Below are 25196 nucleotides of genomic sequence, written 5' to 3'. Positions count from 1 at the left end.
GTGCCAACATGATGTCGTTTAACTCATACAAAGCCCCGTGTGCAGGCATTCGGGTCCCGCTTTACAGAGGCGGAAACGAGGCACGGAGATGTTAACGGACTTGCTCAGTATCACATAACTGCCACACACGCGCCGGAAAAAACCCAGGCTGGAAGCCCGTTAATGCTGATGCTCCTTCTTGCAGCTTTAGCTTCTCTTTGTAATATTCTTCCTGTCTATTAAAATACCCAAAGCACTGTGTACCTTTTTCATGGCATTCGTCTCAGTATCTCTCTTCTGACTCCTGGGAACTTGACATTCCTCTTGAATAATGTATAATCCTCCAGGACCTCTTTTAATGTGATGCCTTTGTGGGGCAAACTAGTTTTTAACAAAGGAAGTATTAGACAAAGAATCTTTCCTTGGGGTTGCAAAGTCTGAGGAGTTAAAACAAAGTAAGAACATGAAAACGACATCACCTCCTTCTTAGTTAATTTACTTGTGTAGCCAACATAACACTGACCTTATCAAGGTAAGAGTTTCCTTTAAGCTAACTGGTCAAGTGGTTTTTTTTGTTCTCTTTTTTCATAAATAGCACAAGGGGATAGAAAGATAGCTGAAGAGAAAAAAAATATGCACACTTTTCTTATAAGTTGCATTTGGAAACATTATTGTTATTCTGATTAATGACAGAGAATTCCAGCCAGGGTGGAGCCATGAGATTTAGGAAAACTCTAGGTGGAATAACAATGCCCAGGAAAGAAACTTGAGCAAGTTTGCATGATGCTCAGACAGACGGTAAACCAGAGACAGTGAATGTGGCTTCTTTTCTTGCTAACCTTTGCTTAACAGGACTTTCACTAGAAAAGAGCTTGCTTTCGGTCATTGTTAAAACTGCTGTGTGCTCACCTGCTTTGAAAAAGGAACAGGCAGCCCAGTGCGGTGGTTCACACCTGTAATCCCAGCACTTTGGGAGACTGAGGCAGGCAGACCACCTAAGGTCAGGAGTTCAAGACCCAGCCTGGCCAACATGGTGAAGCTCCATCTTTCCTTTAAAAAAGAAAAATTAGCTGGGCATGGTGGCGGGCACCTGTAATCACAGCTACTCCGGCAGCTGAGGCAGGAGAATCGCTTGAACCCGGGAGGCAGAGGTTGCAGTGAGCCGAGATTGCGCCCCTGTGCTCCGGCCTGGGAGACAGAGCGAGACTCCATCTCAAGAAAAGAAAAAGAAGAGAAGAGGAAGGCGAGGCGGAGATGGATGGGGAGGGTGTGGGGGGGAACAGGTCAGATAAGCCCCGAGGCTGACCGAGTTTCCCTTCTTGGTGTGGTAGCCCTTTCCTCTCTTCTCTCTATTTCAGAGTCTCTGTAATTCTTCTCTCCCTTCATGCTAATCAGGATAGATTACTGTATTCATTTATATATTCAGTGGGCAAGATGTATGAAGTGGGTGTAAGGCATAGTATACAACATTTTAAAGAAAAGCATGCTAAAATAGAGAGCTACCAGGTATAGTGAAATTGCCATTTTGTAAGTGAAAATAAAATATTAGCCATTTCATATTGCTCATCTTTTTCTAAGATACCTCTGCTTACGCTGACCAAAATTCTATTAAGTAAGTGACATAATCTCACTTAATAAAGGAACTCAATTATTTGCCCGAAAACATGTACTAGGTGGATTTCGAACTCAGGTCACATTTCTTTTGATTCATCAATTCATCTTTTGATAAAACATAGCTCCTGTCTTCAAATTTGTAAGTAGAAGAAAAAAAGGAAAACTTATTTATATGTGTGATTATGTGGCAAGTAAGTACCAAAATGTAAAATCTGCTGAAAGACTTCAAAGATTGGAGAGGTTCCTTCTAGCTTGGAGTGAAAGGGATAGAAAAGGAAGAGGAAAATGGGAAAAGGTTAAGGGGAGGCTTTCAGAGGAACCAATGGGAACTGGTAGAATTTTGACAGGTGAAAATGAGAGGGGGCAGGGAGCTTTCCTGGTGTTTGAAATGCAAGGGGCTCAGTGACAGGGGTATAAAGATACAACGGGCACGTTTGAGATGCCGCAACTGTATACTTCAGTTGTAACAGGATGAGGGAAGGGAGGTGAAGATTAGGCTAGAAGCTAACCTGGCCGCCAGAAATCACGGATCTTGACATGCAGCCCGAGGAGGCTTCGTTGGCTTGGTTAAGTGAGAACAGTGGCTGTGAGGGGGGAAGTGTCATGACCAAAGTCGTGCTTTGAGACTATTCATTTGGAAGGTCTATGCAGAAGAAAACCAGGGCAGAGAGAGATCGGAACTTTTTTTTCTCAAAATGTGTAATATGTAACAGCTCTATCTATACTATTTGGTAAATTTCCAGGCCTTGCCCAAAAAGATTCTGATTAAACATGGGTCACATGAATTAATATTTTTACAAAGCTCCCCAGACAATTCTTGTGCAGGTGACTCAAAAACTACCACTTTGAAAAACAGGAGACTCAAGTTGAGGAGGTTATTTACCAAACTCGAGTTGAGGAGGTTCTTTACCAAACTACCTTAATAACCAAAGTGTGCCAAGAAAGGGGTTTTATTCCTACATGAAGGAAAAAGGCACAGAAACGGAAGATTTTGAAGGAAGAATCAGTAGGCCAATTAGGTCTATCATTGGAAGAGGATTCAAAGGCAATTATTGGCCTTAATCGCTGGAAGATTTGTGGTACAATGACTAGAAACATGAGACCACAGATTTATTAGGTCTGATAAGAGTTTAATTTTGCCAAGTGAATTTTGAAGTCTAACGATGACAGCCGCAGGGAAATGTCCGCGTAGGAAACAGCCAACACAGGACCTGGACCGGAGGAGCAAGGCTGCGGCTGGAGAGACAGCTCGGGTTTTAGGTGTGGACAGATGAGATGCGCAATTGCTGAAAAAAGCTTCAAAAGGAGAAGATTTTTTTTAAAAATCCAGGAAAGGAGAAAAGATGAAAAGAAGGTAGGAGAGGACCTGGGAGGTTAAACATAATTCAAGTCAAGTCAAGACAGGACTTCAAGAATAAACACACACACACATGCACGCACACAAGCACACACGTACGCATGCACATACACGCACATGCGCACACACGCACACACATGTGCACACACGCACACACATGCACACCCACGCATACCCACACACCCACGTGCACACACGCACACCCACACCCACACACGCACACCCACATGCACACACACAGATGCACACACGCATGCACCCACACACGCACCCACGAGCACACATGCATGCACCCACGCACACACACGTGCACACACGCACCCACGCATCCATCCACACACACACGCATGCACACACACACATGCACACGCACACACGCACCCACAAGCACACATGCACACACACGTGCACACACATGTGCACACACGCACCCACGCACCCATCCACACACACACGCACACACACACACACATACAAACGCACACGCTCACACACACATACACACACGAAGGAGAGGCAATGCGTATATGCTATAATTTTAAAATGGTTTTGATGAAAGGGAACGCTAGTGCTTTTCCAGTGCTCCATAATCTCACCATCTCTAGCTGTTCAAGCCAGAAATACTGTTACCCTTGACTTCACCTCATTCTCTACCCACATCTCAAATTCAGCCCATGAGCACCTCTATGAAGTGATTTTCTGTCCTAGTTCACTTCTGTGCTGCTGTAACTGAGCAATTTATACAAAACGAGACTTATTTCTTACAACCCGGAGGCTGGGCAGTTCCAGGTCAAGGGGCCCGTGGTGGACAGCAGAAGAGCAAGCACACACACACGAGAGAAGTGAGGGGGAAAGGGGCCAAACTCGTCCTTTTGTTAGGAACTCACATCCACGATGACTAGCCCACTCCAGCGAGAAAGGCATTAGTCCATTCCTGAGGGCAGAGCACCCATGACCCACTCACCTAAAGGTCCCACCTTTTAACACTGCTGCTCTGGGGGCTCAGTCTGTCACATGACGGAAGTTGGGAGCGTATTCAAATATGGCACTTTCTAGACATTTGCTTCTGGCCATCTTTCCGCCACCTCACCGCTGCCTGGGCCAGGCTGGCATCCTCTGAATTGCTGCAGGAGCCTTTCCCTGGCTTCTTGGCATCCACTTTCTTCTCCGTGTTGATCACAACACTGCGGTCACAGATGCCTTTGGAAAGTGCAAATCCCTGTGGGCCCCTGCTTAATACCCTGGATAGGTTTCCATTGCTCTCAGAATGACGAGCAAACTCATGAATGCAACCTGCCTGTAAGATGGCACCTAGCTTGGCTCTACACTTTAGCCTTATTTCCAAACCCAGGCTGCTGGCCCTTGCTCTCCAGACGCACTGACTCTCTGCCAGGGCACAGCCCCACCCACTCCCTGTAATAGGCGATAATTTAAAGGGCAGTAGGATGGAAAATGGATTTTTAAAATGTGTAGACAACTTAGGATGTTCATAGGTTGAGGAGAAGTAAGTAACTTCCTTTTTATCTTGATTATTAATTTTCTCATTACTTCTCACTAGAATGGAAGCTGCAGTCAACATATTAAATACCAGCAGGTGTCTGAAACCGAAATTACTACTTTATATGTGTGTATGGGAAAAGACAGTTTTCTTCAAATAGGCATATAAATCAGAGCACATTCCTTTTCTTCAAACCATTCCTTCTCCACGTTTAGTTCAGCAGACACTAAATCCACTTGTCAATGGGGAAATAGGCCTCGAGGAGGGAGAAGCAGCTTGTTATAGAAATCTCCAGCCAGTTTTCCTGGTCCCAGCTCTACTGTTTTCTTTACCTACAAACATTTTCTCATGTTTGGATATATGTTATCCAAACCTCCTCTCCTTTATACATAAACTTCATTTCTGTCTCTCAACTTTTCACTGGACTCATTTTAACAGAGAAATGAGTCCTGTGCTGTTCTATGTTTATGTTTTCAAAGCAAACAGTTACCCTGAGTTATCTACACAGGGAGTCTCACATGGCTGTTCCCGAGCACCACCCAACAGCAGAAAAAACCACCGTGAAGCAAAGTTAAACCAGTGAATGCTCGTTTTCACAGAGAGGAAGAAATGGGACTGATCCTGCTAAAATATCACAACACGGCCTCTGAAGTTAGGTTTTTTCTTCTGCAAATTTCCTCATTTGAAATATCCCAGGAAACAATCCGGAGACAGCGAATAGTTCCAGAATTACCACAGAAATATAATCTCTCTGTAGGAGTTTCGGTTTGATTTGATGGAGCCATGCATTCTTCCTGTGGTCTGAAATTTTCAGATGCTTTTGCAAAACCAAACTCAAGACATTCAAGAATGGCCTCATGAGCAAGATTTACCAACCGCTTCATCTCCTTCTCATGAAGTGCCTCGTGCAGCATGTCCAGAATGATTATCTGCCTTCGATGCAAAACAAGAAAGACTCTAGATTTGCATTTGAATTGCTGGCTATTTTTAACTTTCCCAGAGTTTTACTTTGAGAGATATTTTACCTTTGTGGATGAGTTAAGGAGTCAGGTGCTTGACCTTTCCCAGCTTTCCAGTGAAAAATCCAATGAAGAAAAGACTTCAAATGTCTCACAAAACCAAACTCATTGTTTATGAAGTCCTGAACGACGTCAGTGGCATTCCCAGTCACACGTAGTGGAGTAAGGGCTTTATTTTGATAAATTTCCAAATTGAGTCCTCCTTGGTAAGAATCCTATGCGGACTTATTTTGTAAATGATTTCCAATCACAGAAATGCCTGTGAGTGACAGGATTCTACAAACAAACCGGCAGCGTCCAACTCACAAACTGCTCTTTCCTTCCCCTCTGCAAGAGCCCTCTCCACACCATGGTGTGCAAAGGGGATTCCATGGAATTAGAACTTGTGTGGTTTCTACAACCCTCAATCCCCAGTCAAGCAGCCTGGTAAATAAAGATAAGACCTTTACTTGATTTCCCTAACATGGCTTTACCTCGGGGGACAGGGTGAGGAGGAGGGCCTATATTAATCAAGAAGTCATTTTTAAAAGCCCTATTGTATATATTTAGTATAATTCTACTCACCTGAGATTTATGAAAACATCGCTGCTGCTTCAAGAGTTTGTGACCTAATTATACGGCTAAAAACCAGACTTTAAAATTGTAGTTGCAGGTTTTACTACTTGCCTATTTTTTTCCTCATCAAATAGATTTGTTGAAAACTGAAAATAAGCTTTCATGTCCAGAATCCTTTGGGGTTTTAATTTTACAGTCAGAAAAACACCAGGATGACGAGGGATGTACGTGTGGGATTCAGCTGACATTTTCCCCGTTTGCCATAATGCCGGCAAATGGAAGCCAGAGCCCTCCGGTCCGTCCCGTTTCTTTCCTAAGACGTCAGAGACTTGACACTTGACTGCTGATTCATTCCCTCCCCTCCCCTGAGCTGAAATTCTCACCCAGGCTCATCTGTCACCCTGGCTTTGATGAGGAGGGGGTTTAGGCATTTGCTGTCTCAACTGTCAAACTCAAAGTCAGCTTTGAATGGAAGGTCCCACCATGTGCTTTAGAAAAATAGGGTAGTGGCTGTGGGCAGACGGCAGAGAGGAAGGGAGAGAGAAACAGCCAGAGCGCGCCTCTGCTGCGGGCCTGGGCACACAAAGGGCAGAGGTGAGAGGACGGGCGATGAGAGGTCAGTGAGCCTACGGCGGACCCCCGGCCTTGTTGTCGTAAGATAATTCCCTGCCGCACTGTATTTCTGAGGTGTCTGATTGTTTTGACCATGTGGGTATTTACCCTTTTTAGGTCAAACTGGACACGAGGAAATCTACTATAGATATGATTGATTTGTTCCTCCAAGAAACACTTATTGAACGTTAATTACTGCCCTGAACTCTGCCAGGCACTGAAAGTGCCATGCCATGATGGCATGGCCCCATCCTCAAGCTTCCAGAGACTCATAGTGTGAGGAGCTGGAAGGGGCAGATAAGTGAACCAAAGATCCCAGCACAGTGCAATAAAGGCGTGGTGCCGTCATGCACGGGGTATTCTCGCAACAAAAAGGAGCAACATGTTGTGAAGATTTAAAAAAATCAAATCTTAAAAATCTGTGGCATTTTTATGATGGTGACACAGACACACTTTGGGAGATAGATGCTGCTGTTGGGACCAGCTGCGCTTACAGAGGGGGATTTGAGAAACGGCAAAATATTCAAGAAAACATCCCCTAAATTCAACCACTACTTAGCAAGTTTCAGGAATCAGAAATTTGAGAAGTTATTTGGTGCAGAATGAAGTTCAGAAATAACTGAAGAAAAGGAAAGTTTAACCTAGGTAGTCGATCAGGATTTGAGAGTTTTCCAATAGTTTGATGGGAGGTTCTGATGTTTTCATTGAGCAATTAAATGAAACACCCTTTGCATTCAGAAATTAATGCTAAATCTAGAGTAACTGATGAGGCTAATTGCCAATTTCATGCACGTTGTGCACTGAAGGCACTTGTAGGAGCTGCATTCACCTGGTCAGCTCCTCAGGGTCTCAGTCAGTGCAGCTACAGACAGACAAAATGCTGAAGCCGGGGCCTGACGGTGCTGGCTGGCACTGGGCTGAAGTTCCGTCCCAGGTAGTGTGTGAATTACACAGTTAAATTTGGTATCTCAGAGAGGCAGACATTTTCTTTGGTCTTTCCAGAATTGCTTCTTTCATTTTGGGTCTAATGAGAAATGAGCAAATGTCATACATTTCAGGAAAATTGGTTTCTGGTTCTGGTCAAATGACTCTTAAATGACATCTATTGAATGAATTTGGAGCACAAAATACCAAGAAATAAAAACTAGAGGAGACCTTTAAACCAAATCTTGCAGTATTAGAACATACACAGTTAAGGTTTATAGTTTCATCTTGCATCATAATAGTTAAATACAAATAGGTCACAGGCATTATGCACCAATTTGTGCCAATCATGGTGCTAACAGCTGGGCAGAGGTTATTTTGTCTAATCCTTGTGGTCCTGTGAATGGTACAGCATCACCACCTACTTTCTGCTGGGGAAAGGAAGACTCAGGCAAGTGCAGGTCTGGGATTCAAACCAAGACACTCAGGCTGTGAACTGGTTTTCTAACGCTCCGTTAAATAGAGTGTCTGGGGAGGGTTTCTTAACATGTAAATTTGCATTTGTTCAGATTCTTTCCTGGGAGTTTGAGTGTACTTTTTGTTTAGGGAAGGAATGCATAAGATACCTGTATTGTTCAAATGGGAAAGAAAAGTCTATTCTTTAGATTCTTTCTTTAAAAAAATTCCCCTAATCACCGGTTGCCTTCAGTCGTCAAATACATTAAAGACACTTAATCTAACATTCTATTTATCAGGAGTCTTTACAGCTGAATGGAGAATAAATTTTGATAGCACAGTTGCTCTTTGACCTTGAGCAATTCCATTAACTTCCCTACTTCTGAGTTTTCTTATCTGTTCAATGGAAGGTATCTGCTGCTGAGATATGCTGTGAAGATGAAGTAACAATAGTGATGAGATAACTATTCCTTTTGAAGCTTCTTCTCTAGTGGGAAGTGGTATACATTATGACATTTAATCTTCTACCCCACCAGGTGGGTATTATGTCACCAATTACCAGTGAGGAAACTAGGCTCAGTGAGGGTTAAGAAATCCACCCAACATCACGCAGCTGTGAAGTAGAAAAGTGAGATTAAAACCAACTTCATCCTGTCTTAATGCCTGTATTTGTCTCAGATGCTGCAACCTTTTCATGTCACACTACCTCTTGACACTATAAAACATTCTAGAAATATTAGACATTATTATTTATATTCAATTTCTACAATAAGATTATTGTATTATATTTTAATTAATTAAAAATGAATAAATAACAGACCATGAGATTTTAGCATGCTGATTTTGAAAGTGTATATAAATAGTATGATTATTGATTAGTATTAATTGATTATTGATTAGTATTAATTGATTATTGATTAGTATTAATTGATTTCTGTTGCTGCACAGGCAACTGGGGCTTGTACCCTCAGAAAGGCATACTAACCCCAATCACCCCTTACAACTTGGTTTTACCATCGCTTTCCTCATCAGCAGAGGAGAGCAAAGAAAATATAGGACATGTCAACATTTATAGTCATTTGTCTAGGAGATCTGTGAAAATGTCCTTTTTGAAATAGAAGTCATCTTTTGGATAAGATCAAATTCAGACAAATTGAATTTTTATTTGCTTCGACATGAATTGGAATCAATGATGTGATTTTTCCCCCTCCTGTGCAGGAAGGGGAAAGAAAACCATCTTGATAAATTTCCTTAACTTTCTTGAAGGTGTTCAGTACTTTTCTCTTTGGAAGAAGCCACAGAGTGTTTTGACACAGAGCTGTTAGTCTGAGGTTGAAAAACTTATACTTGGAATCTAATGCTACTAATGGATTTTGAACACTGAATTCCTACACTGAACAACTTGTTCATTCATTTGACAATTGCTCATTAAGTGCCTGCTACAGAAGAGGCCCTATTCTGTGAATAGTTCAGAAAGCAAACAACAATTCCTGCTTTCACAGAGGTTACGACAGAGCAGAGGGAGGCAGACAGTAAAATCTTCACACGTGGCATCCTGGGGACCATAGGGTACGCTACGGAGGAAAAGGAAGCGTTGTCTGCGACTAAGATGTGTGCAAAGGGGTGGGATCGGAAAGGTGTTTTCAGGGGAGTCTTGTGACGTTTAGCAGAGACCTGAAAAAAAGTAAAGAACTGAGTCAAGTAACTGCAGGGACAGATCTCTGCAGGCAGCAGGCAGAGCAAGTCAAAGGCTCTGAGGATGGAGAGTACTTGGTGGATTTGAGCACTAGCCCAGGGGGCCAGTGTGGAGTGGGAAAGGGAGGGTGGTAGCAGACGGGTACAGGAAGGACCCAGGTTATCCCATGGCCACCGTGCGGCCTTGGCAGTCATGTGGAAAGATACTGGAGGCTTTTGAGTGGAAGGTCTGACTTAACTTCAATACCGAAATGACCACCAGTGTTGGGTAGAGAATAGAACATGTGTGTGGGAGGAGGGAGGCAGAAGTAAGAGACCAACTGTGGAAAATCTGTGGTAATGTGAGAGTTGGTAGTGACTTTCCCAGAGTGGAAGCAGTGGAAATGATAAGAATTAAATCTAGGCATAGTTTGAAGGTGGAGGCACTAGGATTTCCTGTGATGTGCAGCAGACTCTGGAGAGGATCACAGAGGACTACAAGATTCTTCTTCTGAGCAAGTGCAACAGTGGAGTTCCCATTTACATCGATGGAGAAAAATATGGAAGGAGGACATTTTGTGGAATTCAGAAATTTCATTTTGAACATACCCTGTATGAGATGCCTATATGACATTTAAGTGGAAATGTTATGTAGGTAGTTGGAAATACAAGTTACAGAGGTTAGAGGAAAAGTCAAGGTTAGAGATTAGAATTTGTGAGCTCTCTGTATATGGGCAGTTTCTGAGGGCCTGATACTGCATTGAGCTCATCTAGGGCTTAAGTATAGATGAAGAAGAAATTTGTAGTTGATCCATGGAACAGTCCAACTTTTAAAGATTTAGGAAATAATGAGGAACTAGCAGGAGATTGAAAAAGGCTCTATAAAATAAGGAGAAATTACACACACACACTCACACACACAAATTACACACACACACACACACACACACACACACTCTCTCTCTCTCTCTCTCTCTCTCTCTCTCTCTCTCACTTTCCTTTTTTTCCAGAAGCTTGAGTTAAGAGGTAGGAGTCAGTCCCTGAAAAAGGATAATGCTGTTTTTCTTGAAGTTCCAAGAACCCGAAGGGGGAAGAGGATTTGACAGGGGAATGGCAGCTTCAATCAGTCATGCTTACACAAACACATGGCTTGGAATTTGAGGTGAATACATAGTACATAGTACAGGATCTTGGGCAAAGAAGGCAGCAGGAGATAGAGGCCAACTTTCATGACGTGTCTTCTTGTTACTGTTAATATAATAGATGCTTTTTGAAAAAAATATAGCAACCATGCAAATGAATGAAGGGAATAAAATGCACAGTTCTACCTCACTGAGATAACTCCTGTTAACATTTTGATGAATTTTTTCTAGTTTTTTTTTATGCACACATATGCATTAACAAATTTAGAATTATATTGTATGTACGTTATTGCAGTCTGCTTTTTTATTTTGCTATAATAGCAGAAATGGTTTGGAAGACTTATTTTTCATTATCCTTTGATGAGACAGAGATAAAATCAAAGAGAAGATCGTGTTAGTTTGAGGAATATCAGGTCCAAAATCTTCCAGTAAAGTAGGGTGATGGCTCGCTGCAGATGAGAGGGACGGAGAACAGCAGCAACTCTGGATTCTAAGTGTCCCGGTGACTGACAGGCGGCTGCGTTACCCACCCGCGGGGGCTGAGGAAACAAGGCTGACTAAAGGTGGATTCCAGGCTTGCTTTTTGTATAGCCGGAGAATTGTGTTTTATTACTAGATGTAGCAGAAGCTGAAAGAAAAAGATCCTCCAAATATTTTGGCTGATATCTACCAGTGTAAACAGGCAATGAACTTAATTTGTGATACAAAGTAGATTGTTTTGACTAATTACTTGGTTTGGCTTTCCTCACAGCTTACAAAGAAGAAAACCAAGCACCATATCTCCTCTATACTTTTCATGTTGTGGGCGTACAGTCCAGACACATGTCATCAAGAATTAATATGGAAACTTTTTCCTCATAAATCTGTGAAAATTGTAAAAATCCATTTTAGTTTATCAATCAAGTGTTATGAACATAACTACAGCAAAATAATCTCTCCTGTTGGCAACTTTCATGGCACAAATTGCCTCTAAAATAAATACTTGATGCATTTAGATTCAGAAGATATTGGTGAGACCAGAGGCAGTGTGAGTCCTTCTTCCCGTAATGAAAATAATATAAATAATGTCCAGTTGCAAACCTCTAACAACAGTAAGTAAAATGTATGTGTGTATTTTTGTTTGTGTATTTTGAGCTCTCTCTTTCTATACATGCGTTCCTGCCTGGTGAGGTCAGTTGGCTGAAGAAGGGACTTCCAAGGTCAAGGGCACACATTCCACTGGCCACACAGAAGCAGTACATGGTGTCATAGCTATCAAATGCACCAGGAATTCCTACAGTCATTTCGTGGACATGTGGCTGGTCACATAAAGACCAGCCAAGAGAGTTCAGCTGGTTTAGTAAGATCCAACACACTGTTAGGAGAAACGCACCGGAAACTTGAACACAGATGCCACCGATGGGCAATGAGCTCAACTTTGTATGTGGATTGCAGTAAACACACAGACGCTCACAACTGTACAAACTCAACTGCACCAGAGAAGAGCAGAAGCCCTACTTATCCCTAATTGCAGTATTTAGCTGAAAACAAACATACTCCAACTGTCTTTTACTTTTATTTCTAGTTAATTCTGCATTTGTTTGGAAATTTTTGATGCATTTGAATATTACATTTTTTATAAATTTACTATTATTTCATATATCTGCCATTCGTTATAACCAATCAATGCCTCAGAATATAGAGTCTTTCAGAACATAAAGCAACGTCTTTACAGCTCAGAGTTTATGAAGTCCATTGGGGAAACAACAGAACAGCACCGAGAAAGTCACTCACTGTGTTTCTGCCATTTCACATTGAGGGTCATATGCAATGACAAAGACTGAAACTTGCACCATAGATCAAGTTGAGGAAACACTGGTTTCTGATCGTCGTACTTTTGCCTTAGAAATCTCAGCTTGTGATTTCCTGACATTTCCTTTCCTGATTGTGCTGGGCCAATCCCATATAAAGTACAAGGCAGTGTGAGCTCCTCTGCAAATCTACTCATTATCCACTGGACTTTGGAACCCATCTCTGAAGGAGAATTGCGTTTTTATGCTGTTCATTTGAAAAACAAACAAAAGGTAAAATGTCAAGCCCATAACCTCTAACGAATCACCATTTCCATCTGCAGCCTCAGCAGTTGTTCAAAAGCAAGAGCAGGAACAGAAAGAAAGCCCCTTTTTTTGGTCAAAAACTCTTGCCCTGCTTAGCAAAACCATTAACCCAAACAGTGTGGGTCAGCCTTTCAACATGCAAAACGGACGAAGGTACCCAATTTTCTTTCATAATAGATTGCATAGGAAATAGTTCTTTGTCAGGGAAATTTGTCGTAATCTTCGAATTTCCCCTTTAAAAAAACCAGACTCCGACCATCAAAACACATTGACCATAGAAATAAAATATTTATCTAACAGGTTTCAAGTCTTAAGGACCGCTTCCCTGTCTTTATTTTTCTTGGACATTTATGCCTCCCACACACCAAAGTCTTTGCTCAACCCCACCAGCTGGCACCACAGATAAGAGGCAGAGGGTTCCTTCGTGACCTCTATGCATTCTGCTCCACGGGAGAGCGGCGTGCAACGCACACTCAGCAGGCTGTGAGCCTGGAGGCATTTCTGCCATCAAACATAGCACTGCCCGGTGGGCTTTGCTCTAAGCAGACCATCTCCCACTCCCCTCTCCCTCCTCTTCCAGCGTCTCACTCCACACCTGACAGCAATTCACGATCCACACGCCACAGAGCAAACAACAAGCACGGAACAGCAACAGCCTCCTTTGTTTTGCAAACCCTACCTCTGGCAGCCGTCACATCTTCCTCAAAAGCCACGCTCAGTTTTTCCTGACAGCGATCCAGCGCAGCCCTCCAAACAGCCACCGGTGACCGTCATCACCTCCTGTGCCCACAGCCTTTGTGGGCACTAATGCCACAACCCTTTCTAACTCAGAGCTTTCATACTCCCTGCTCAAAATGCCTGAGAGTTTGGAAGGACAATGGGAGTGACAGGCACGCTAGACAGCCATGCTTGGAATTAGTTGCCTGGAGCTCCGTGAAAGCTGCTTCCCACTGTTTCAGAGCGTGCAGGAGGTAGGATTTATTAGCCTATGATAGGCATGCTGTTTCTGTTTTTATTAAATACTGTAATAGGCTGCCTGTTAGCAATGCTGTGATAGGTCCAGCATCACTTCCCCCGCTGCTTTCGAATTCTCATGTTAAAAAGGGAGAGAGGGCTCACAGACTTCCTTCCCAGACGGCAGCACCCTGCCCTGGATCAGATTTCCAAATCCTCTTTAGCTACAGAGGGAGAGCCAAAGTGAACTTGGTAATAAACACTCTAGAATTCTGGAAACAATTCTCACTCCCAGGAAGGGATTCCTGCTCTTCCCAGTTACAAAACAGGTGTACTCCGGAGTTAAGTATGAGAATCAATCCAAATAGGAAAAGTTCTCGTTATTATTGAGGTATGACTTACAGAACACATGTACACAAAATCTCAAATGATAGATCAACTGAAGGGATCAATTAGTGCATGAAGCGTTTATTTCATGCTGACTTCAAAGCTTTACGTTTTCGTCTGAAGCACTCACATGCCATGCACTACTGTTAAACAAACGATGGGGGTGGAAAGCATGGGGATGTGTATCTATCTTGCTCATGACGATGGAAGATAGAAGAGGGATTTCTTAACATGGGTCAGAGAAGAGGGCGTATTTGTCAGCTGGAAGTGCTACTCTGAGAAGCTGTAAAGTATCTTTGCAAGTAGGGAAGCAGAAAAAGTTCTCAGTAGCTCCAGTGATACAGAGAACGTTAATCCTCCAGATACCCAATTTATTCATTCTCTTCCCCTTTTCCTTTCTTCCTGCTACCCCAGGAACAACAGCTTTGTAGCAGTTTCCACAGAACCTAGATGGTCTACTCAGGGAAGTGCGTAAAGAGAGCAGCAGATATAACACGAATGGGCATGTGTTGTACTAGCCTATGGAGCTAGAAATGAGTAGCGATCAACAAACAAAAACTGCTAGAAACCACTAAACAAAATCTCAGAGAGAATGATTATAAATCACCACTATTTAATTACTGATAGTTTCGTAACCTAGAAAAATGCTCGCGCTCTCTCTCTCTCTCTCTCTCTCTCTCTCTCTCTCTCTCTCTCTCCCCCTCGTCTTTCTGGGTCCACTCTGTTACCCAGGCTGTTGTCAATGTTTCTTTTTCTGAACTCCTGGTTATCAGTTTGAATATGCCCCGATGGTATGTGAGGTTTTAGTTGTTACTTGACTGGTCACAGCTTCTTCTCAGGAATGAAACGTGATTTAGTGGTAAAATCTCCTTGTATCACAAACCAGAATTTTATTTTATTCTCTTTGAGTATCCATATAGCGGTTTTCTTGGGACAACCAAAGTCAGAAAGTAGTTATTGAAACTCAAATTTCAAAAAAAAAAAAATTATTTGCCCATTTAGTTGGTAGGACAAAGAAAAAAAGACTTTTTCAAATTTTCAGTTTTTCAAGTAGTAAAAAAATAATAATAATTCTTTTATGTTAAGTGTCGAGGATATTTCCTCATGCTCATCCAAGAGGAACTATTTCTCACCAGAGTAATTAAATTCTCACAGTTGTGAGGAGTCCATGGAATACGAAATTATTTTCTTTAGCATCTCAGCTTCACAGTTTGCAGTGGAGTAACTGACACCACTGAAGTGAGGGTACAAAAACTCCAAAAAGAAATTGTTGGAAAACAGTGCTTCAAGATTTTATGAAAATCCTGTCTTTATAGGCAACAAATAATTCAAACGTTTGTAATAGAAGGATTATTTCAGGAACAAAGTATTTATGATATTCTGTTCTTAAAATAATGGAAAAGTAATATTATATATCACAGTTATTTTTTCAAATATAAGGAAGTGTTTAAATTATAACCTAAACACCACTATATGATAGAGAGAGAGAGGGAGAGGAGAGGAGAAGGGAGGGGAAGGGAGGTGAGGGAACCAGAAAAAAATACCCCAGTTGTAAACGTCCCTCCAGTTTTTATCTGTGGTTAATTCAGAAAACAGTGGCTAAAAATACAAGAGATAAATGAATAAGATTTTGATGATGGGATAACGTGAGAAAGTGGGCCTGGGGCAGGGATGGTGAGTGACACTTTCTGGAGGCTCTTCCTGGAGGAGCAAAGGAGGTGCCTGGCTGGGACCAGTCTGAGAATAAAGCAGGTTTCTGGAAGGAGCTATGTTCGGATGGGAATGGGGTAGAGCGTAAGAGGGTTTTCTGAGGTAGTGAAAGAGGAGCAGAAAATCAGGAAGGAAAGGTGAAGGAGGAGAAAAAAGAGAAAAAGTAGAAAGGAGATTTATGAGGAAGAGAGGAAAGAATTTCTGAGCTATCCTGGAGTTGGAAGAGGGCACAGGCCTTGGAATAAGCAGCCTGACTCTGAAACTTGTGCTGGCCTGTTTGTGCGTCACCGGGCTCAAATGGGATGATAGCAACGGCGGTCCTAAGCCTGGGGTGTGAGTGAAGGACTGATCGTGTGTGCGTAAAGCTCTTCATAAGAGTTGACTGAAATCATGTTAGTTATTACAGAGCAGGAAGAAAGGGGAAGCTTGAAGGTGAGGAGACGGGCAGCAGAGGAAAGAAGAGCAGAAAAAGGATGGGCAGAAGAGGAGGCTTGAAAAGAACCTCCCCAGGGGACGTAGAAGGGAGAAACATTTCTTCTGCTGAATCACAAGATACAGTCTCTTTCTTGAGTTGTTTTGTTTTCTGGATCACATTTCCATAGCTGTTGCTTCAGTCTACCTCCATCATGAAGCTTCAGATGGTAAAGTGTCTGTGAAGCTCACACCTTCTTCAACAAGAGAGCAACCTACGCTGAATTTGTTGAAAGCTTGTTCCACCATTTTGAAAAGAGCTGACCTGAGGATTGAATTTAGTAACTCTTCGCATTGCTTTTCTGGATGGTTCCCTGGAGAGTGAAGTTTGGGCCGGCAGAAGGCAGGGACTGAAGGGATATTTCAGAGCTATATTACCAAACACATTCTGCAAGAATATTTGGGCATCTGTAACTTGATAACATTCCAACAGCATCTGCTCCCTGAATGCACATAAGAGAACTTGCCCTGGAGAGAATTTGTGTGTGTTCACAAACATTAGGTTGAGACCTGGAGACTGGGGAAAGGGGTGTAATCACACATGCACAGCCTGCCAGTGAAATGGTTTAATAAATGGAGCAATGAATGCATAATGTCCTTATGAGTCATCACTATTAAAATGAAAATGTGATAGATACATAACCAGAAAATGTAGCTATCGTTACAGACACACGTGCTAATTCTATTTTGGAGTGTGTAACGTATGTTCTGAGTAATGCAGTGAGTGACTGCTGGTACCCATTGTGACTGTTCTAGGAGCAACAGGAAAGTTAGTTCAGACACTGCTTTCTGCCTATGATATTCTGTGAATGTTGAAGCGGACTCACTCAGACATGATCTTCAGTTCCACATTAGGTGCATACAAAAGGCGTTTTCTAGTATGAACCCAAATGCATAACCCTAGGAAGTAATTAAAGACAACAGTGAAGAAAATCCAACATTAAAGCAGCATCTTCTTTCTAAAATAGAAATGAAATGCTTTTATTGGTCCATATCACTTTTCACAGATTTTCATTCAGATTTAAATTTCTCTAGAAAGGATTCATGAAATTGTAATTTCTAAAAGTTTACGTTTCTGGAGTATATTTGCCCACACCACATTTGATCCTCAGAATAAAGTTATTGGGTGGCAAGGTAAATATTAATGGTTACATTTCCATCTAGGGAAACTGAGGATAGGGAGGTTTAATGATTTTTTAAAAATCAAATAGCCCGGGAGTATATCTTTTAATTCAGAATCCAGTGTTCTTTTTATTTCATAAAATTTTTCACCTAGGTTCTGTTCTACATTTTTTTAAGTTAAAACTTCTGCTTCAGAAATACATGCAGCATCAGATTTTTTTTTTTAATTTAAAAACAAAAGACACAACAAAGAGAAGCTACAGACTGGTAGAAATATTTGCAAGACATATTTTATAAAGGACTGTTATCCAAGCTATACAAGGAACACTTAAAACCTAGCAATAAGAAAACAACCTGATTAAAAAATGTGCCAAAGACCTTAACAAACCCTCCACCAAGGAAGATCTGTGGATGGCAAATAGGCGTATAAAAAGATGCTCCACACCGTATGTCATCAGGGAAATGCAAATTAACAATGCACTACCACTCTGCACCTTTTAGAAGGGCCAAAATCTAGAACAGTGACAACACCACATTCTGGAGACGACGTGGAGCCACAGGAACTCCCATTCATTGCTGGTGGAAATGCAAAATGGTGCAGCCACTTTGGTAGACAGTAAGCAAAGCATACTCTTGCCATATAATCCAGCAATCAGGCTCCTTAGTATTTATCCAAAGGAGTTGAAAACTTATGTCTACACGAAAACCTACACGCAAATGTTTATAACAGTTTTATTCATAATTGCCAAAATTTGGAAACAACCAAGATGTCCTTCAGTAGCTGAATAAATAAACTGTGGTACACCTAGATAAGAAAATATTATTTAGCACTGAAGAAAAGAGCTATCAAGCCGTGAAAAGACACAGAGGAATGTCAAATGCATATTGCTAACTGAAAGAAGCCAATCTGGAGTCCACATGCTGATTCCAGCTACCTGACATTCTGGAAAAGTGACAACAATGGAGACAGTGAAAGATCATTGGTTCCCTGGGGATGGGAGGTCAGAGGAGGGATGACTGGACGAAGCATAGAAAATGTTTAGGGCCGTGAAAATAGTCTGTTTAATACTGTCATGATGGATCATGTCGTAATACATTTGTCCAAACCCATAGAATGTGCAGCACCAAGAGTGAGCCTTACTCCAAACAATGGACGTGGGTGGTTATGATGTATCAGCGCAGGTTCATCAGCTTTAATAAATGCACCACGCTGGTGGGGGTGTGGGAATGCGGGAGGCTCTACTTACATGGGGCAAGGAATGCAGTGGGGGCTGCATGGGAAACCTCTGTGTCTTCCCTCAACTCTGCTGTGAACCTAAAACTGCTCTAGAAGTTTTTAAAATAAACTAAAAATAGCATAAAATAAGAGACTGCTGGAATATGTATATATTTCTCCTACCATGTGGCAAATACTGACGGCTTTTTAAAAAACATTTTATTTTACTGCTACTTATGTTTTTAAGGTAGAGTTGCTAAATATTTTTAAAAAGTAATGTATAGAAGTTCATAATTCTTCTAATTACAGAATCACTGCTTAATAATTCTGTAGTAATTGCAATTGCACAGGACTGACTTTCTGACCTGTGGGTTACAAGCAAAACCACCTAGTAAGACCATGATTTGGGTCATGTCCTTGGATTCTTTGATTGCTTTTCTGTCCTAATCACAATTAGGAGAGCAAGTCCAGGAGGACCTACCCCCCACTTACCTTCAGGTTTTATGTAGTGTCATTACCATTCTGTATGCATGTGGTTAAATGGAAGAAGGAGGTACATGATACTATAATATACATGGTAATTAATTCTATCTGAATTTTCAGAATAGTAACACCCTCCCCAAAACCTCCTCGACTCCCCATCAAATGCAGATACAGATACAGATGCAGCAGACCCCACTCTTGGATCCTGTGAGAAAGTGCTGGCTAGTTAAAAAGTACTAGTTAAACCACTTTCAGAAACCGTAGTTCTTTGGCTGAGGGATTGCATTTGGCAGACAGCTTATTGGGGCTTCATTGCCATTCTTCTGAAGCCTGTCAGAGTACGGAACATAAATCAGTTTTAAAATGAAACATAAAATAGAGCATTGACAGTTGCTGAGGTTTTATTTCATTTGAATTCTCCTTCCTGGGACCTAGCTGCGGTCTCCCTGCTTACTGGAAATATGGATTATATGAATGTGGGACCCAGGCTTGGTGTGTCTACGTGCAGTCAATGGAAAGGTGATCACTGGTTGCTATACAGCATAGCAGTAGATATGATACCTGCTGCTTTCAATATCAGGTTAATTAAAAGACATCTGTCTTCCAAACAACAAAAACCTTTGGTATACAGACAGCTCCAAAGTTAGGTATAAAAGACAAAGATGTATATGTTTGTTGGTGTTTACATTCATGTGTATATTTTATTAACTCATTTTATGTTGCTAGATTCTTAGAGTAAGAGAAGTGACACTTAACAAAATGCTTTTTAGCAAAATGTGAACATTTATTGTGAAATGTTTTGCTTTACAAAATGATAGCATAATGCTGAGAAATCTATTGTGTCTTTGCTAGGTGGAGAATGTTTAAGGGCTTATTAAATGCTAGGCATCTAGGAAAGTCTTAATAAATATTTCCTTTTTAATAATTAGAAAAAGAATCGGCACAGTGGATATAAACACATACATTTATATATTGAAGTAGATTTGCAAAGTTGTTTTCCTCAAGTGTGTAAGTTAGGTAGGATAGTAGTGTCATTGTACGCCCTGTTTTATTCCTTAAAAGTAAAACAAAACAAAACAAAAAAACCTGGAACTTGTTTAATTTCGATTATAAAAGGGATACTGAAAAATCGAAGTATAGAGAAAACATAAAAATTAAAGTATACAAAGAATATTTTAAAAGTTTCTTATGATCCCACAAACCAGAGTTAATGTCTATTATAATACTGAAAAGTTAGAATTCTATTACATATAGTTTATATATTAGTTTTCTCCTTAACTTTATAACATATTTTGTATGTTATTTTGAAATCTTTAAATCTTTTTAATAAAAGTGTAGTATTTTGTCATATGCATCTCTTCTAATTTGTTTCAACAACCCTCGCTGGTTAACACACAAGCTATTTTCAATTTTCATTGGCAAAATGGCTTTGCTGAAGGCTTAGTACGAAAGTCTTTGTCTATATCTCTGATTCCATTATTTTAGGACAGATTCCCGTGTGTGGATTGTTGGGCTGAAATGTACATGCACTAAAGGGTCTTGGTATGTTCTTGCCAAGTGGCTCTGTTGAAGGGTTCTGCCATTCTCACAGTGCCATGGGTGGAGTATGACTCTGCTTCTGGCAGAAGAGTCATTGTGGTGAGAAAAGAATGCTTTATTCCAGTCTTCCACACAGGTTCATTTCACTTTCTTTTTGCTTTTGGGACTGAAGTGGAAATCACTTTTCATAAAACAAGAGGGGAACGAGAGGGGGCAAAGGAAGAGGATAACTGGTGTTGGCATTTTTATTGTGGTTTCTTGAAATAGAAATGTTTTCATGCTTATTGTGGGAAGAGGGAAAGTGAAGAACTACTTCGAAGTCTGGTCCCCAGATTCATGTTGTTCCTATTGCTCAAAGCAGACTCTCTCCCTCACTGTGTCCTTTAAAACCTTGGGTATTTCTACTCCCAGGGGGTTCTGATGTATGCAAATCCACGTGGTAAATCTGGCGTGTCTTCCTGGAAAATCAATTTGCTCAATGACTGGGGACAGGAGTTTTGAATTTTTGTGTTCTATTAAGTTTTTAACAGATGCATAAAATCAGGTTTATCAGCAAAGGTAAACTCGGAAAAGAAAGAGCAATTTTATGAACTGGGAGTCACTGGGAATCTGGCAGTTTCTTTGTCTTCAGGGAGCTTTTGTGGTATTAGTCAAAATGAACAGAAAACAAGTCCTCAGTGAGAACTGGTGATGCTAATACACAAGGTGGGAGCAAGTTAGAAGAAACTTACGTTGCTTGCTATATGGAGAGAGAGTTTGTTTCTTTTCTAAGATTCAACATTTTTTTGGTTGTTACACATAGGAAAACTGTCCACATACAAATCAGATCAACATCTTGCTAAAACTGCACTCAATTAAATGTTAATTTACATGATTCCATGTTTTGTTTTAATTTGTTTTAAGTTACACTGAAGTAACTTAAATTCTGTGTGTGTGCATGATTCTACCACCATACCTAATTTATGTCTGAAGTAAGCTAATTCTAAAGTTATATTTTCAATTGTGATAGATCACTGGCTAGTTAAAAACAGTAACTCATTTTAAATGAGCTTGAAATATCAGGAAATATGCAAGATAATAAAGGAACTTAAGAATAACCTGAAATTATTGACATGTGTCAAAACTGACATCCTTAAAGCTTGCTACGAAGTGTTTGATAGCAACAAGGTTGATGGCATGACCCAACTATGTCTGGAAAATACAAATGAGAAGCACTGGACTTGTCAAAAAGTAGAATGTACCCAAATGTTTATTTAACATTTGAGTATATTATTATGGAAATAGAGAATAACCTTTTTTCTTATAAAATAATATAATGGATAAACATTCCACGAATCCATCATTTCTTTTTTTTTTTTTAACTGGTCATCAATTTATTAAAATAACTGACTTAAGCATCTGCAATGGTGACTTCCACCTCAACTCCTGGCTCAATACTGATGGGAGTAATCTGCTTAACAATCTCAGAAGGACTGTGCAAGTCAATGAGTCACTTGTGGATTCTCATCTGGAAACGATCCCATGTTTTAGAACCTTCACCACAAGGTGTTTTTCTTGTAGTGCGAATCCATCATTTCTAAAGGGAAATTTAAAAAACAATCACAGAATTTTTAAAGCAAAAAAAAAAATCATTAGAGTTTTGCCAATTGAAAAGAAAAAGTCTTGAGTAGAAGTCCTAGTCTGCATTAAAAAATCAAACAAGCCATTCAGTCAACTTGACATTATCTTTAAGTTTAAAGTGTAACACTTAGAAAATGAAGCTCATAAAACAGTGATAATTTGGTGAAATCTTAACCATGCATATGGCCAGATGGTGACTTTGTAAAAATTAGAAAAAGCCATCCCTTCATCAGGATTTATGAACCTTCTGTTAGAAAATTGTCTAAATAAGTAGAAAAACACTATGATGTCTACATATATAAATGGAAGCTCTGGAATCACAGCATGGAAAACCTGCATGACTACATGTGACAGTCTTTACGTCTAAACTGAGAAGTGGTAGCACAAGCCAAATAATAGTGGCAAATTTGTGTTTTAAAAAGGATTATTTACCTTCCTCTTTTCCTTGTATTTTAATGATAACTTGGATAATCATCTGTGTTTATTTAATGCTATATTATTAACGGTCATGTTTGTCATATTAATTTGCAAATTACTCAATTGTATTAAACGATGAAGAAATGTTTAGTAAGTTATTTAACAAGAACAATAGCAAGTGCAAAATTATATCAACAAAGAAGAGGAGATTTTTGTGATACAGTTGGTTGAATGTGGCTCACTTCCACTCTTTTCCTTTCTCCGATAGACTGATAGTTCTTTGCAGGTGTGAGTTGGATTTCCTGTGAAGAAAACTCCAAGGAATGGATGAATGCCTGGAAACTTACTGCTGGAAGTCACAGGGCAGTGACAAGAAAATAGCATATCATTGGAAGACTTGACCCACGGGATCTATAAATTCCTAGGGAAGCTCCTTACTAAAATTTGTTTGGTTTCTATGGAATCCAACAAAAAAAGAAATAGCAAAACGTATGGGTTGTGTCCTCTTCGGCCCCGAGCCTGGGAGAATATGACGATATCTGAAAAGAAGGCTTCCTTCAGGTGTCCAGGAGGGGACTACCATTGCCTGCTTGTGTGCCAAGGACCCATGGGAGTAGACACTCCCAGAATGCTACCATTTGGATTCTCCAAAGATCATATGTCATACCAATCAGCCAACAAAGAAAACAACCCATCTAAGGGGATTCAGCAGCTAGAAAGAAGGTGAGCATGACAAACAAACGAAAATACATGACCAGCAAAACAGGGCTTCGAAAGGGGACAGAACACAACATTCTGTGTGTGTGTGTGTGTGTGTGTGTGTGTGTGTGTGTGTGTGTGTGGTGTGTGTGTGGGGTGTGTGTGTGTGTGTGTGTGTGAATAACAAAATTCAAGTTCTGGATACAATTTTTAGAGCCAAGCACATGACTTTCCAACTAAACTTTTTATGAGATATCAAAGAAGCTGGTCACTGTTGAGACAAAAGATCAAGTGCAAGATACATTTTGAGGCACAGGGCCAAAATATAAAGAATCAGAAAAAGATGAGATTTGAGGATTTAATGCAAACAACTGAATAGCTAAAAACAAGAGCTACAGCAGAAGAAGAGGAAAAAGTTTTAAAAAGAGGCAATATATTATTTACTCTGAGCAGGGGAAAACTGGAAATCTGCAGTAAGCAGGATTTATTGAATTTTCTCATCATAGTTTTAAAAGAGCATTACCCCAATAGGTCTTTGTTTAGTAAAAGAAGACTTGTTGAAAGAATCAAACAACTGATGGAGACCGATGAAAAGAATACATGATGATCAGTGACACTGGATACACACGTTCACACTCACAGACACAGACACAAACGTCAGACGGGAAAGGCTGGCTGGCGATCTGTGTCAACAGGGTGCTGTAAGCACTCTTGAAGTAGAATGAACAGTCTTACTGAAAGTGAAATTTGGATTATTATTTTTAAAAAGCCTAGAATGAGCGTTCAACACTGACTCAGCAAAAACTAGGAGTCAGGCTGGGGGAGGGTTAAGTAAAACCTTCATCCCCTTTCTGGGGAAAGGAGGAGAGGGCCAAGCACTTAAGACGTCATATTGTAGAAGACAGGGGAGGCAGCAAACAGAAGAAATACAGCATCTTGGTTGTATAGTGTGTTCTGGTGTGAAAATGTGCATTTAGTGCTCAAAAATAGTGAGGTGAGAAAAAATAATCATTGATGGGACAGAACAGTACCATAAAAGTCCCAAATTAACAAGAAAAAAAAAAGAAACAAAAATTGCAATCGGCAGCAGCATGATCAGCAAAGGTAGGGGAAAGAAAAAAGCAGAAGTAATATAAAACAAATAATTAAGTGTGAAGGCAGACATAAAATCAAGTACAGTGGTTACTATATCATTTGTAGATAGAATTTTTCCTTTGAAAGGCTGAGACCTCAGATTGGGTTAAAGCAAATTTAACCCATGCATATGCTATTTAAAAGAAAAGACAAAGGTGAACAAAGATTGAAGATTAAGAGGTGAAAAAAAGGTATCATACAAATGCAAGCTAATAGAAAGTTGTAATATCAGTGGCAGTTGATATATTTAAACTTGAAAGTACTACAGAGGATAAAAGGAAGTATTATGTAATGATAAAACAGATACTATTTGAATAACCAATGATAATCATACACCTATATTTACCCACCAATTTAAAACATCAACTAGCTAAATACATAAGGCAAAAACAATGAAAAATTTGAGAACTTTAAAAAAATTAAAATAGGTCTAAGAATTAGACAGATTAAATAGGCAAAAAAAATAAGTAAAATCGTAAAGCAATTGAAGATCATCATACATAAGTATTTGTAAACAG

General features: G+C 40.3%; 1 protein-coding gene across 1 annotated transcript in view; it reads right to left on the bottom strand.

Moving 5' to 3' along the window:
* Positions 1-14073, bottom strand: part of KCNMB2 (potassium calcium-activated channel subfamily M regulatory beta subunit 2) — a 269648-nt gene extending 255575 nt beyond the window's left edge. The window contains exon 1 of the mRNA XM_017506282.2: positions 13606-14073. The gene's annotated coding sequence lies outside the window, so the exon portion shown is untranslated. The remainder of the gene's footprint in view (positions 1-13605) is intronic.
* Positions 14074-25196: the final 11123 nt, after the last annotated feature.

This window comes from Cebus imitator, unplaced genomic scaffold, assembly GCF_001604975.1.
Source record: "Cebus imitator isolate Cc_AM_T3 unplaced genomic scaffold, Cebus_imitator-1.0 Scaffold353, whole genome shotgun sequence".
Classification (NCBI taxonomy): domain Eukaryota; kingdom Metazoa; phylum Chordata; class Mammalia; order Primates; family Cebidae; genus Cebus; species Cebus imitator.
Note: the sequence above shows the minus strand (reverse complement) of the source record. Positions and strands in the feature narration are given on the sequence as shown.